This window comes from Scyliorhinus canicula, chromosome 4, assembly GCF_902713615.1.
Source record: "Scyliorhinus canicula chromosome 4, sScyCan1.1, whole genome shotgun sequence".
Taxonomy (NCBI): domain Eukaryota; kingdom Metazoa; phylum Chordata; class Chondrichthyes; order Carcharhiniformes; family Scyliorhinidae; genus Scyliorhinus; species Scyliorhinus canicula.
Window position 1 is genome coordinate 204,144,754 of NC_052149.1, and position 12,274 is coordinate 204,157,027.

The 12,274-nt window shown below is 42.0% G+C and overlaps 1 protein-coding gene across 15 annotated transcripts in view; it reads right to left on the minus strand.

The window, feature by feature from the left end:
* The window catches only part of LOC119965324 (rap guanine nucleotide exchange factor 6-like), a 498,093-nt gene that overhangs the window by 235,502 nt on the left and 250,317 nt on the right, over positions 1-12,274 (minus strand). The window lies entirely within an intron of this gene.

Here is a 12,274-nt window from a genome sequence, read left to right on the forward strand (position 1 = left end):
AACACTGTGACTTTACATGGCCTAGTTTATTACAATGAAAACATTTGATGTTTTACATTTCTTTTCCACCGTCCTGGTTTTCTTATTTAGTCTGAGGTACACTCTCCTTGTTATCTCCCATCAGATTACCTTTACCACTTGAGTATTTCTCTTGTCCCCAGTTTCTATCCCTCACAGGCTGAAACTGATGTCGGAAACCAAGCTTTGATTTATGAACTAATTCATAAGCATCTGCCATTTCTGCTGCTAATCTCGCAGTTTTAACCCTCTGCTCTTCCACATGAATTCTCACTACATCAGGAATTTAATTTTTAAACTCCTCCAAAAAGTATAATTTCTCTGAGAGCTTCATACAATTGGTCTATTTTCAAATCCTTATCCACCTATCAGAATTACTCTGCTTGATCCTTTTAAAACTCCATGTATGTTTGACCAAATTCTTTCCTTAAATTTCTCAACCTTTGTCTGTAGGCTTCAGGCACTAGTTCATATGCACCTAAGATGGATGTTTTCACCTCCTCATACATCCCAGATACCTCCTCCGGTAGTGATGCAAACACTTCACTAGCTCTACCTACCAGCTTTGTTTGAATCAGTAATACCCACGTGTCCTGTGGCCATTTCATTTGTGGCTCCCTTCTCAAATGAAATGAAAATGGCTTCTACCTCCTTCCCATCAAACCTTGGCAATGCTTGGACATATTTAAATAGATCCCCACCAAGCCTTCGACTATGACGCTCTTTCTCACTATCCTCATCATGATCATCCAACTGTACGTTTCCCTTTATGTTTGCCAATTTTAACAGACTGTCATGTTTCATGGCTATTTTCTGAAGTTCAAACTCTCTCTCTATCTTTTTCCCTGATCTGTATATCCCTTTCTCTTTGTTCTGCTAGGGCTATTCTTTCTTTTCTTCTCTCTCTCTTTCTCATGTTCCATTTGCTTAAGTTGTAACTGAATTTTTGCCATTTCCAATGAGTTAAACTGTATCTCAGGCAACTTTAAATGCTTAGCCACCGCCATAATTACCTCATCTTTTTGCATTTTGTCAGGTAATGCAATGTTTTTGCCAAATCTAACAGTCTGCTTTTGGTCTCTATCCATAATGTGCTGCGTGTGACCGTTTCCACCCCAAAAAACTTCTGAGCCTCTGAAAGAGCCACTGTCCACAACACACTCCCTACTTAAACTTGAATACCACACCTGAAAAGCAACCACAATATGCTCACCCCTCACTGTCTTTAAATTCACTAAGCCAATCCAATAGATAGACTTTTATCCCCCTCAAACCCTCAATTTGTTAGAAAACCCTAAAGTTTATCATGGAGTTCACCTGACCCACAACTTTTAATAGATTGGGGAATGGGGAGCACACGGCCTACTCTACAGGTGTGGTACAGCAGAAATGGGAAAGTATTTTTTTCAAGCAAACAATGTTTATTCTATGAACTCAAGTTAACCTTTTAAAAACATACAGTGAACATCTTAGCAACCATTAATTCAAATTCAACCCCCAAAGAATACAACACTAAGTAATCCTTAATAACTTCCCAAACAACATCCAGAAGACAAAAGAAACACCTTTGAACAGGAGCACATCAGGTTTACATTTACTACTGAAAATTCACCAAATGGTCTCGAGATAATGTTTTCATGGCAGAGAGAACAGCAGTACAGCTCCTTTGTCTGGCTTCAGCTCCAACACTGAAAAAACGAAACCAAAAAAAGACACACCTAAGCTTTTGTCAAAGTGAAACTAAAAAGCAGAGCCAGAGGTCAGCTCCACCCACACTCTGACATCACTGCAGCAACATGAGCAGACAGACATTTCTTAAAGTGATTTTCTCATTACAGGCTAGTTAGTTTATAATCTGTGAAAGTGAAAAATTTGGAATCCTTGGAAGGTTTCATAAAAGATTACACTCATCAAATCTGCAAAGAGCTCTTTCACAGAGGTGTGACAGCGGTGATGAATGAGAAAATGTAGGTAATGTGGGCAGTAAGTCTTTGAAATGTTAATGCACTTTCCTCTCTCCAAAGCTGCTGCCTGTTTGTGTTGACGTTTTTCAGTAGGAAGACAAGGAACAGAAAGCAGCAGTTAAGGGTAGTTCTCAGCATTGATTGTAACTAGGTAGTGATTCAGTTTGTTCTGTTCTGGAGCTACTTCTATTAACTGTGCACGTTAATGAATTGGATGAAACGTTTGAGGAAGTGGAACTCAACCATGTAGACGATACTAAAAATGTGATATAGAAATAAATTTTCAAAGGAAACTGCAAGCAGTTAATGATAACTTGTTGGAATGAGAAAAGTGGCAGATGTAATTCAAAATGTGACGATGGTAGATGTATGGTGAAAGCAAAGTAATAACTATACTTTAATGGCAGAGAGTTGGATATTGTGGAACTACACAGGAATTTAAGGATACAGGTTTACAACACATTAATATCAGTAACTAAAATGAATAACCAGGACAGAGTAGACCAGTAGAAGTAGTGGAACATTTAGGCACCACTGATCATACCATAATACACTTTCGGATGATAGAGAAGGCCCCAAGTATGATGAAAATCAGGTTAATGTGGAGAAAAACTGATTTTGATGGGCTGAGAATAAAATATCGAAAAATAAAGTGGCCAACAGACTCGCAAACAACGATGCAGAACAACAATATGGAACATGTAAAACACTGTTCAATAGATGGTATGGAAAATATATTCTGCTAAAAGAATAAACTAAACACTAATACAACTCCATGAATGAATAAAGACAAGGAAACAATTCAGGGTTCAGAAAGAGGCATACATTAAATACACAAATAGCAATGGGGTGCATGATGAACATGAAGAAATTGAGAGGCGTGAACACAATAATTAGGGAGACAAAGGGGGACGAGAAAATTTAATTATCATTAAACGCAAAACAAAACAGCAAAATATTTTTCATGCACATCAATAAGTGTTGGGAATAGGACCATGAAGGAATAGATAGGATAATACCACAGTATTGGCAGAAATATTAAATAACCATTTTGTTTCAGTATTTATCAGGGAGACAGGACAGATAGACATGACCTTGAATGATTATCTGAGAAAGAAATTGCACTTTGAATGGGGAGTTTTATCCAAGTCCAATTTGGTTTATTTGAAACATCCCTTTTCAATTTTAAGAAAGAAATTGCACTTAAAATTGAAAAGGGATGTTTCAAATAAACCAAATTGGACTTGGATTAAATTCCCCATTCAGATGGATTGCATCCATTCTTTTAAAAATAATCTATGATAGAGATAGCAGAGACATTAATACACATATTTAACAATTCGTTAGAAAAGGCGAGGTGCCAGAATCTGGTGGATAGTTAATGTCATTCCTATATTTAAGAAGGAGGACAGAACATATCAAGGGAGATCAGCCAGCTTAGCATCAGTGGTAGGAAAATACAGGAATTCCTACTAAAGGAGAGAACAGAAGACCATTTAAAAACAAAAAAAGAATACTCGGCATGGGTTTCCAAAAAGAAAATATTTGATTGACCTTATTGAATTTTTTGAAGAGGTAACTGAGAGAGCAGACAATGGTAATGCAGTAGATGTATTTTGTCTGGATTTTCAAAACACCTTTGATTAGGGGCCCCATAACAGACTAATGAATAAGGTCAGAGAAGCAAAACAGAGAAAGTGGGAGTAAAGGGTGGCTATTGAGAGAGGTAGTGTGTGGGAAGAGGTAATCCACAAGAATCAGAGATTTTAACACTGCTGTTTACAATTTACATTAACAAATGGACCTTGGAATCAAAAACACTTCTAAACTTGCAGGTATCAAATTGTGGGTGATTGTCACTGCTTAGGAAGACAAATTACTGGAGGAAATTAACAAACTTAGCGAATAGGCAAATAATTTACAAATTAAGTTTGATGTAGATAGATGTGATTTGGTAAGAAGAACAGGGAGATCAACTGTCGCTTGGAAGGTGCAGGTCTAGATGGGGTAAAAGAGCAAAGGGAGTGCAAATATGCCAACCACTAAAAGATGTATCACATGTTAGTAAAGCCATTAAAGAAAAACTAATCGAAATCTCGGCTGTATTTCTAGAGGGATAGAATTGGAACGGGAAGTTTTGCTGAACCTGCATTAAATCTCGGTGACACCATTCTTTGAGCACTGTGCAGTCCTCGTCACCACATTGTACAAAAGATATAGAGGCACCGGAAAATGCAGAGATATACAAGAATTTTTTAAAAATATTTTAATCAATCTAGGGCATACATAGACAAACAAATACTCAAATCAAAAATATAATCCCCATAATTTGACATTTTCTCCCCTCAACGGGCATCCCCACCCTCACCCACACACTAGCAACAAACAGGTCCTCAAACGGAAACAAACAGCCTCCATGTCGCCCAGAACCCCACCTCTGAGCCCCGAAGAGCAAACCTAATCTTCTCCATCTTAAGGAATTCTGCAACATCCCCCAACCACACTCGGAGATGATGCTGCATTGACCTGGTGCATATTCTCACTCCATACCCCCCCCCCATCTCAAGTCCATGGCCAGCACCTTTTCGCACTTCCGTTTCACCTCCTCGATTGACACTTTCCTTGTGTCCCACCAGCCATCCGAAAATATCTGCAATCTTCCCATCTACCAACTCATCTGGCGATAACAACCTGTCCGGCTGTGTGTGCTCCGGCAACCAAGGGAACAAGCCCCCCCCCCCCCCCCCCCCTTTCTGCGGCTCCCCCAAGCTCCACAAACAAGTCCCTCACCTGTTCCACCCCTCCCCGTGCTGCCACCTTTATGTTGCATCCAATCCCACCGGGGAAAATCAGGGATTCCCAAAATAGGGCCCAGCACTGACATATCACCCCCCCCCCCCACATAAAAATGCCACCTTGGCTGGTTCCAAACCTTTAGGAATGAAGCCACCACCCAACTCATCGTATACGTCCCCGGGGCAAACGGAAGCAGGCCTCAGCCAAAGCCCTCATACTTGTCCCTACACACACCTCCTCCATCTGCACCCACTCTTACTCCATCCTCCCGCCCCCAAAACTGCTGGACCTTCTCCTCATTTGTAACTGGAGTGCAAACCCCCCACCCGCCACTTCCTTTGTAAAAATACCCGCCGTGGAACTGGTGAGGGACTTGTTTGTGGCGCTTGGGGGAGTTGCCAAATACATGACGTCTTGCCAGCTGACCAAAAAACACCTTTGACAAGAATATTGGGAGGGACTGAAATACAAAGAAATCTTGGCAGGACATGATCTTCTGCACTTGCCCAGCTTATGAAAGTGGAAGGGGCATCCCACCTCTTTAGATCACCTTTCACCCCCTCCACCAAGCCAGCCAGATTCCAGTTATACATGTTGGCCAAACATGAGCCACCTGAATACCCAGGTACCTGAATCTACTCCTTGCCAGATTAAATAGTAGGGCACTCAAATCTGCCCCTCTGCCCAGGGCATTCACCAGAAACACTTCACTTTTTGTCATATTCAATTGTAAGCCTCCAAAAGGTCCAAACTCCTCCAATATACCTATAATCCTCCCATAAGCCTCCAAAAGGTCCAAACTCCTCCAATATACCCATAATCCTATGCATACAATCCAACAGATATAGAAACAAGTCACATACATACAACGAGGCTCTATGTTCCCCGCCTCCCCTTACAATACCTGACCACTCCCCTGATGCCCAGAGCGCGATAGCCAAGAGCTCAATAGCCAAGGTAAACATATGTGGTGATAACGGGTGCCTCTGCCTCGTACCCCTGTATAGCCAGAAATCTCCCTAGCTGATCAGATTTGTTCTAACACTAGCCGCGAGGCTGCATACAACAGCCACACCCATGAAACAAACCCGAACCTCCCCAAAACCTGCGACAGATACCTCCACTCTACATTGTCAAATGTTTTCTCTACCTCCATAGCTACAACAACCTCCGGCAACCTGCTCTTAGCGGCGTCATAACCACATTCAATAAACCTCTGATATTACTCGACAGCTGCCTCCCCTCCACAAAACTCATCTGATCCTCCGGCACCATCCCAAGCACACACCTCCAAGCCACCTTGCCAGACCCTTAGCCAGCACTTTCACATCCGTGTTGAATAGGGAGATGGGCCGATACCACCCACACTCCACCAGGGGTGTCTTATCCGTCTTGGAGATTAACAAAATCCATGTCCGAGCTAGCGTTACAGGCAGCTCCCCCGAGCCAGAGTCGCAAAACAACTCCAGGTGATTTGGGCCAATGCCGCTGCAAACCTTTTATAAAAACTGGGATTCTCATACTCTCTTCTCTCCATACTCATAAACACCCCCAACCCCAACCCACCCCCACGCCGGTCTACCACCTTCACTGTAGTTAACAAATCCAATTCCCCCAGCAGCTTCTTCCGCTCCACGAAGAGTTCCTTGGTTGGGGCCATAGAGTACAGACTATCCACCTCCAAAATAGCACCCACCAATCACTTTCTATCCTCTTCAAGTTATCCCCATGGACCTTGTATGCAATCACTCTCTCTCTCCCCTTCCTCCCCCCCCCCCCCCCCTCCCCACCCCACCCCCACTGTCTTCAATTCCTCCCAAAACATGGAGGCCGAGACATCCCCGTTCTGATTAAATTCTATACTTCTTAATTAGAAAAGCCATCTTTCCACAAAACTTTTCATCCACCAATAACGCCAGGTCCGTCCTCCATGGGGTCCCTGTGACTTACCCACACCCAACCGCACATTCATAAAATTCGGTGAGTGGTCCAAAACACTAATCGCCCCATATTCCACCCCCACGATTCCCAGGAGAATTGAATTGCCCACCACGAAAAAGTTTCTCCGGGAGGACACCTGATGCACATAGGAGAAGGAGGAAAACTCCCTCCGTTCCGGTGCCGAAACCTCCATGGATGTTAATTTGGGTCATAAACATAGAACATAGAACAGTACAGCACAGAACAGGCCCTTCGGCCCTCAATGTTGTGCCGAGCCATGATCACCCTACTCAAACCCACGTATCCACCCTATACCCGTAACGCAACAACCCCCCCTTAACCTTAGTTAACAACCCTAGTTCCTTTCGACATTCCTGACCTAATAACTGCCCTTGGGTTTGATGGGTCCAACTAAGTCGCCACCCAAGATTAATTTATGTGAGTCTAAATCCGGGACCCGTCTCGACTTGTGGAGTCAAATCCCGAATGGAAATGTCTGACCCATCCAGCCCCTTCACAACCTCACCTGTTCTTTAATCTTCAAGTGTGTCTCCTGAAGAAACAGTACCTCCGCCTACAAACTTTTCAAATGCGTAAATATCTTAGACCACTTAACCGGCCCATTCAACCCCTATACACTCCAAGTCACTATCCTCACCAGGGGTTTCTGACTTCCCCCTCCATTTAAATCCACCATCCCAATACATCACAAAGCCATCTCTGCCACCATTTCCTTTTCTTGTCTGAGCCCATGCAAAATGGCCGCTCACTCCACTCTGTACTGCCTTCGCCCAATACATTGTCCACACCAACAAAACCCCAACCCATCGCAGCCCCAACCCACACATTGCTTCCGTTCACCAGCATGCTTGCTAATGTGTTAACTCCCACCTGAAGACTGAAACAAGGGCCCCCACCCATACATCCCCTTCCCCCAAATTGTCTCCCCACCTGCAACTTTTGGAGGGATCCCAGCCCCGCTTCTGCCCCTCACCTAGTTCCTTCCCCTCTTCCAACCAATAGACCATGATTCTGATCCATCCCCCTTCAACAATTGTAAAATACCAGCAAGGTAAACATGTGGAAATAGAACAAAACATTGGTAAATGGTAAATGTTATACACACAGTTGAAAAAATCCAAAACATCTGAAAATATTCTCCCATCAACCTTCCTCCAAACTATGCTCTTTAATAAAGCCGTGTGCCTCTTCAGCTGACATAAAATAATATTCCTTCCCTTAAATATCACCCAAATTTGGTCAGGTCCAGCACGCCAAACCAAACCTTATTTTGGAAGTGCACCACCGAGGCTCGATTAATGCCAGCCCGCCGCTTGGCCAGGTCGACAGCAATGTCTTTGTGTATTCGGATCCGCTGTCCCTACCAAAGTGTAATCTCTCGTCGTCCTCGCTCACCTCGAAGATCTGCTCCTTCACCTGGAATTGGTGCATGCTCACCATCTCCACCCTTGGTGCCTTCCCTGCTCTTGGCTTTGCCTTAGTAGTCAGTGTGCCCGATCCACTCTGGGGCCTTCTGACAGATCCCTTCATCCACCAGCTTCGCCAACATCATCGACACTCGTTCCCTTCACCCTCTCCGGCAGGCAAACAATGTGTAGATTCTGCCACCTGGGCCGATTCTTCTGGTCGTCCACACTAGTTGTCAGCTCCTTGCAGGCTGCACCCAGCATCGCCACCTCCGCCTCCAACTCCTCAATTCGATTACTGTGGTACGTGACCACCCTTTTCACCTCTTGAATCATCGCACCTTGCGAATCCAGCAGCTTCCCCATCCACTTCAAGGCACCGCAAAGTGGGGCAACCACTCCCTCAATCGCCTTTGACCAATCCTCCTGTATCTCTAATATGCTGACGAGGTTCTCCTTTAATCAGCCCTACCAATTGCTCCACTGGCAATGGGGTGGGCAATGACGACCCCCCATCTCCACCATGGCTTCCGTAACTGTGTCAAGCAAACCCTCCACCTGACTTATTCAACTTCAGCTGGGTGCAATAACCTGCCGACATCCCACCATGAGGAGAATTCACTCCCTACCAGCTATTCCACAAACTTTCCAACCAAAGCGCCCATTAATCGGACAGAAAGGGCCAAAACCGAAACCTCAAGCAAGAGCTACCCGGTGTGTGACTGATCAGCCCATGGTCGCCACTTAAGTCAGAGATTTACAAGGATGATACCAGAAATGCTAAGTATCCATATCAACATGGGATTGATAGGCTGGGTCCCTTCGTTCTTGAAAAAAGACTGACGGGTGACCTTAGAGGTATTCAAAATTACTGATAAAAGTGGATACGGAGAGAATGACTCCTCTTGTGGGAAGTGGCCATCAATAAAGCATAATCACCACGAAATTCAATGATGAATTAAGAGATTCTTCATTAAATAGTGACAAGAACGTGGAACTTGCTACCACAGGAGTGGCTGAAGCCAAAAATATAGGTGGATTTAAGGAGAAGCCTTACGATAACTCTGGTTACAATGATAGTTTTGGACAAGGAAAAGTGGGAAGAAGCTCAAGTGGATTCTAAACACTGGCATGGTCTTGTGATATAGAATAGCCTGACTCTGTACTGTATACCCTATAGTACATAACCACCACTTCCTAGCCATACACCATCTTACTTTGGAAACACTCAAGAACAACAAATGCTGGTCTTACCAGACATGAATACATTATTTTATAAATTTTTAAAAAACTAATGGAATACTGAGATTTATGGCAAGAAAAGTACCGTAGCATACAAAAGTCAAGATCAATCGACTTAAAACTTTAATAGAAATCCAATGTTTAGTTTTGAGCTCCATACTACATGTGAAGTAATAGAATGCAATGCAGATTCACTAGTGTGCTGCTTGAAATGAGAAAACACAATTGTGAAGGGAGATTTGAAAATTTGAGTTGTTTTTCTATTTTGGTATAGCAGATGAAATAATGTGGGTAATTTGATAGAGGTGTTTAACATCATCAAGGATTTGAACAAAGTACATAGAATCAAAACTGGATGCTAGAACCAGGATATACAAGCCTAAATATGCAACAGGTTTAGAACAGAGCAGGAAAAATTGTATACAAAGGGTTGTGAGGCTCAAAAATGAATTAATGGAATAAGCAATTGCTCCAGAAACCATGTCAACATTTAGGATTAGACCAATTGCCAATTAAAGAAAAGGGAGATCAGAGGGATATTGGAACAGGGTAGATACATGAAAATCAGACCACTGTGTAAAATAATAGAATGGTTTATTTCAATATTGTAATTTCTGTTGAACAAAAGTTCTAATGACATTTTTTGTCATCACATCACATGTTTCTAAAGATAAAATGGCAAGTATTGTTTTAACATATCAACTGCAAATCTCATAAATGCAATACAGCTTTTCATCACTGCAGGCAACCCACACAAATCATTAGCCTCAAAGGTGCATCAATAATTAAATACAGGTTTCTAATATGCTGAACTAATAAGTAAATAGAAGAGTAAATCAATTGTAGTTCAACATATGCAACAATAAAATGATGTTGGGTGGTGAAGATGCAGCAAAGTGCATCTGCAGAAAGCAATTTCTCCTCTTCTGTAGTGTTTTAGTGATGATGTAATGATAATTTTCCCTACTGGCAAGTTCTCAAAATATTTGAAATTATAGTGTGCCTGACCAAATGTATACACCAAGCTCAATTATTGGGAATGTACTTACATTGCTAGCCCAACTGCATCTAATTTTTTGAATCATGAATTTGCTCAGTAAAGTTTAAGTATAAAGAGCAACTGAAGGTAGACAAGTAGTTCTGACCCCCCTTAACATACTGCCTAAGTGATGACTCAGAGTCAGCGCAGCTCGCCGAATGCACTAAGTTAAGGGGCTCAACGTTTAATTAAGTAAACTCTGAGAATTGGTTTTATATTTGCATTCCCCGCTGCATTGCTCAGCAGAACCTGTCATGCCCAAAGACCAACTTCCAATGCAGCACACTCTTTGGATGTAATGTAAAAGAACGAACACAGAAGTGCATACAGGTTTAGTGTCCTTTACCAGAAACCCTCAGGGTCGGTTGCATTTCTGATTTCAGATCATTTTAATTTTTGGATACCACATACTGCGTAGACTAGCTATAGACCAAAGTAAACAAAATGGCTGGAAAAGTAAGATGCATCACCAAATTATAAATACAGGGTACCTATAAGCGAGCTTTTTTGACGGGTTCACCACGAAAATTGCAAGATATACAGTGCAGACAAACAACTAGACTTCCTGTGCTAAAGGTCGATGAGGTTTAAAAAAGTGCTGTTTTTGGAGGTGTTCTGTTTTCGTATTTATGGATAAAGGATACTCTATCTATATTTGCACTGACAACAAATCTTGAATAAAATTCAACTTTTCATCAGTTGTGGATAGTACAGGCCAATCATTAACCTTAATGGTAGCTTTCCCTACATCAATAATTACATTTAAAACTCATCTTATTCAGGTTGAGCTAACTGAACAGTTGTTTTTATTGTATTATGAAGAGTACATGAGTAGTTTAAGCCACTCCTCTCTCTAGTTTAGAAGAATGAGATGAGATCTAATTGAGGTATACAAGATGATAAAAAGTATTGACAACGTAGGCGTAGAGGGAATGCTTCCCCTTGTGGGACAATCTATAATGAGAGGCCATAGATTTAGGATATGGGGTAGCAGATTTAAAACAGAGATGATAAAAAATTACTTCTCTCAAGAGGCCGTGAATCTGTGGAATTCACTACCCCAGAGTGAGGTGGATGCCGGGACAGTGAGTAAATTTGAGGAGTCAGATTTTTAATTGGTAATGGGTTGAAGAGTTGTGGAGAATGGGCAGGAAAGTGGAGTGGAGGCCGAGAGGAGATCAGCCAACATCATATTGAATTGCGTAGTGGGCTTAAGGGGCTGAATTGCCTACTCCTGCTCCCAGTTCTTATAGCCCAACACAATCAACAATTGACCTGATTTGGGGTGGGGGAGTTTGAAGAGAAGGAAGCCAAGTGAATGACCACATATCAAGACATTATTTTTTAAAAACAAGGATTAAGTAACTGCTAAAAGAATGTAGAAGAAGTGTTATCTTTAATTTAATTCCATACTGCAACAATCTTCGTTGCACATTTTTAAAAGCATTCTGTTCCAACACATGGCATTTACTACGGTTTTTAGTGCATTACAGTCAGAGACACTAAACAAATCTTGATGTTTTCATCATAAAACAAACTTATCAATCAAGTTCAGCATGCTTAATTTAAGTTTTATATTGCAAGGCTAGTCCGAAAACTTTGGGAGGAAAGCAAAGATCCACAAGACACAGTGTCTGAAACAGTTAGGAACAATCTCTGATCCAAAAAGACAGCCAGCAGTGAAACTTGGGAGCATGTATGTGTTACACATGTGTATGTGTTAAGTATTTCTACAGTATTTGCAAACAAAATATCTAATTCTCTGATGCAATTCAAGTGGTAGGATCAGGTACCAGGAAGAATGCTGTTCATTGCTTCAATACGAAAAAGGCATTAACAGCAGCAAG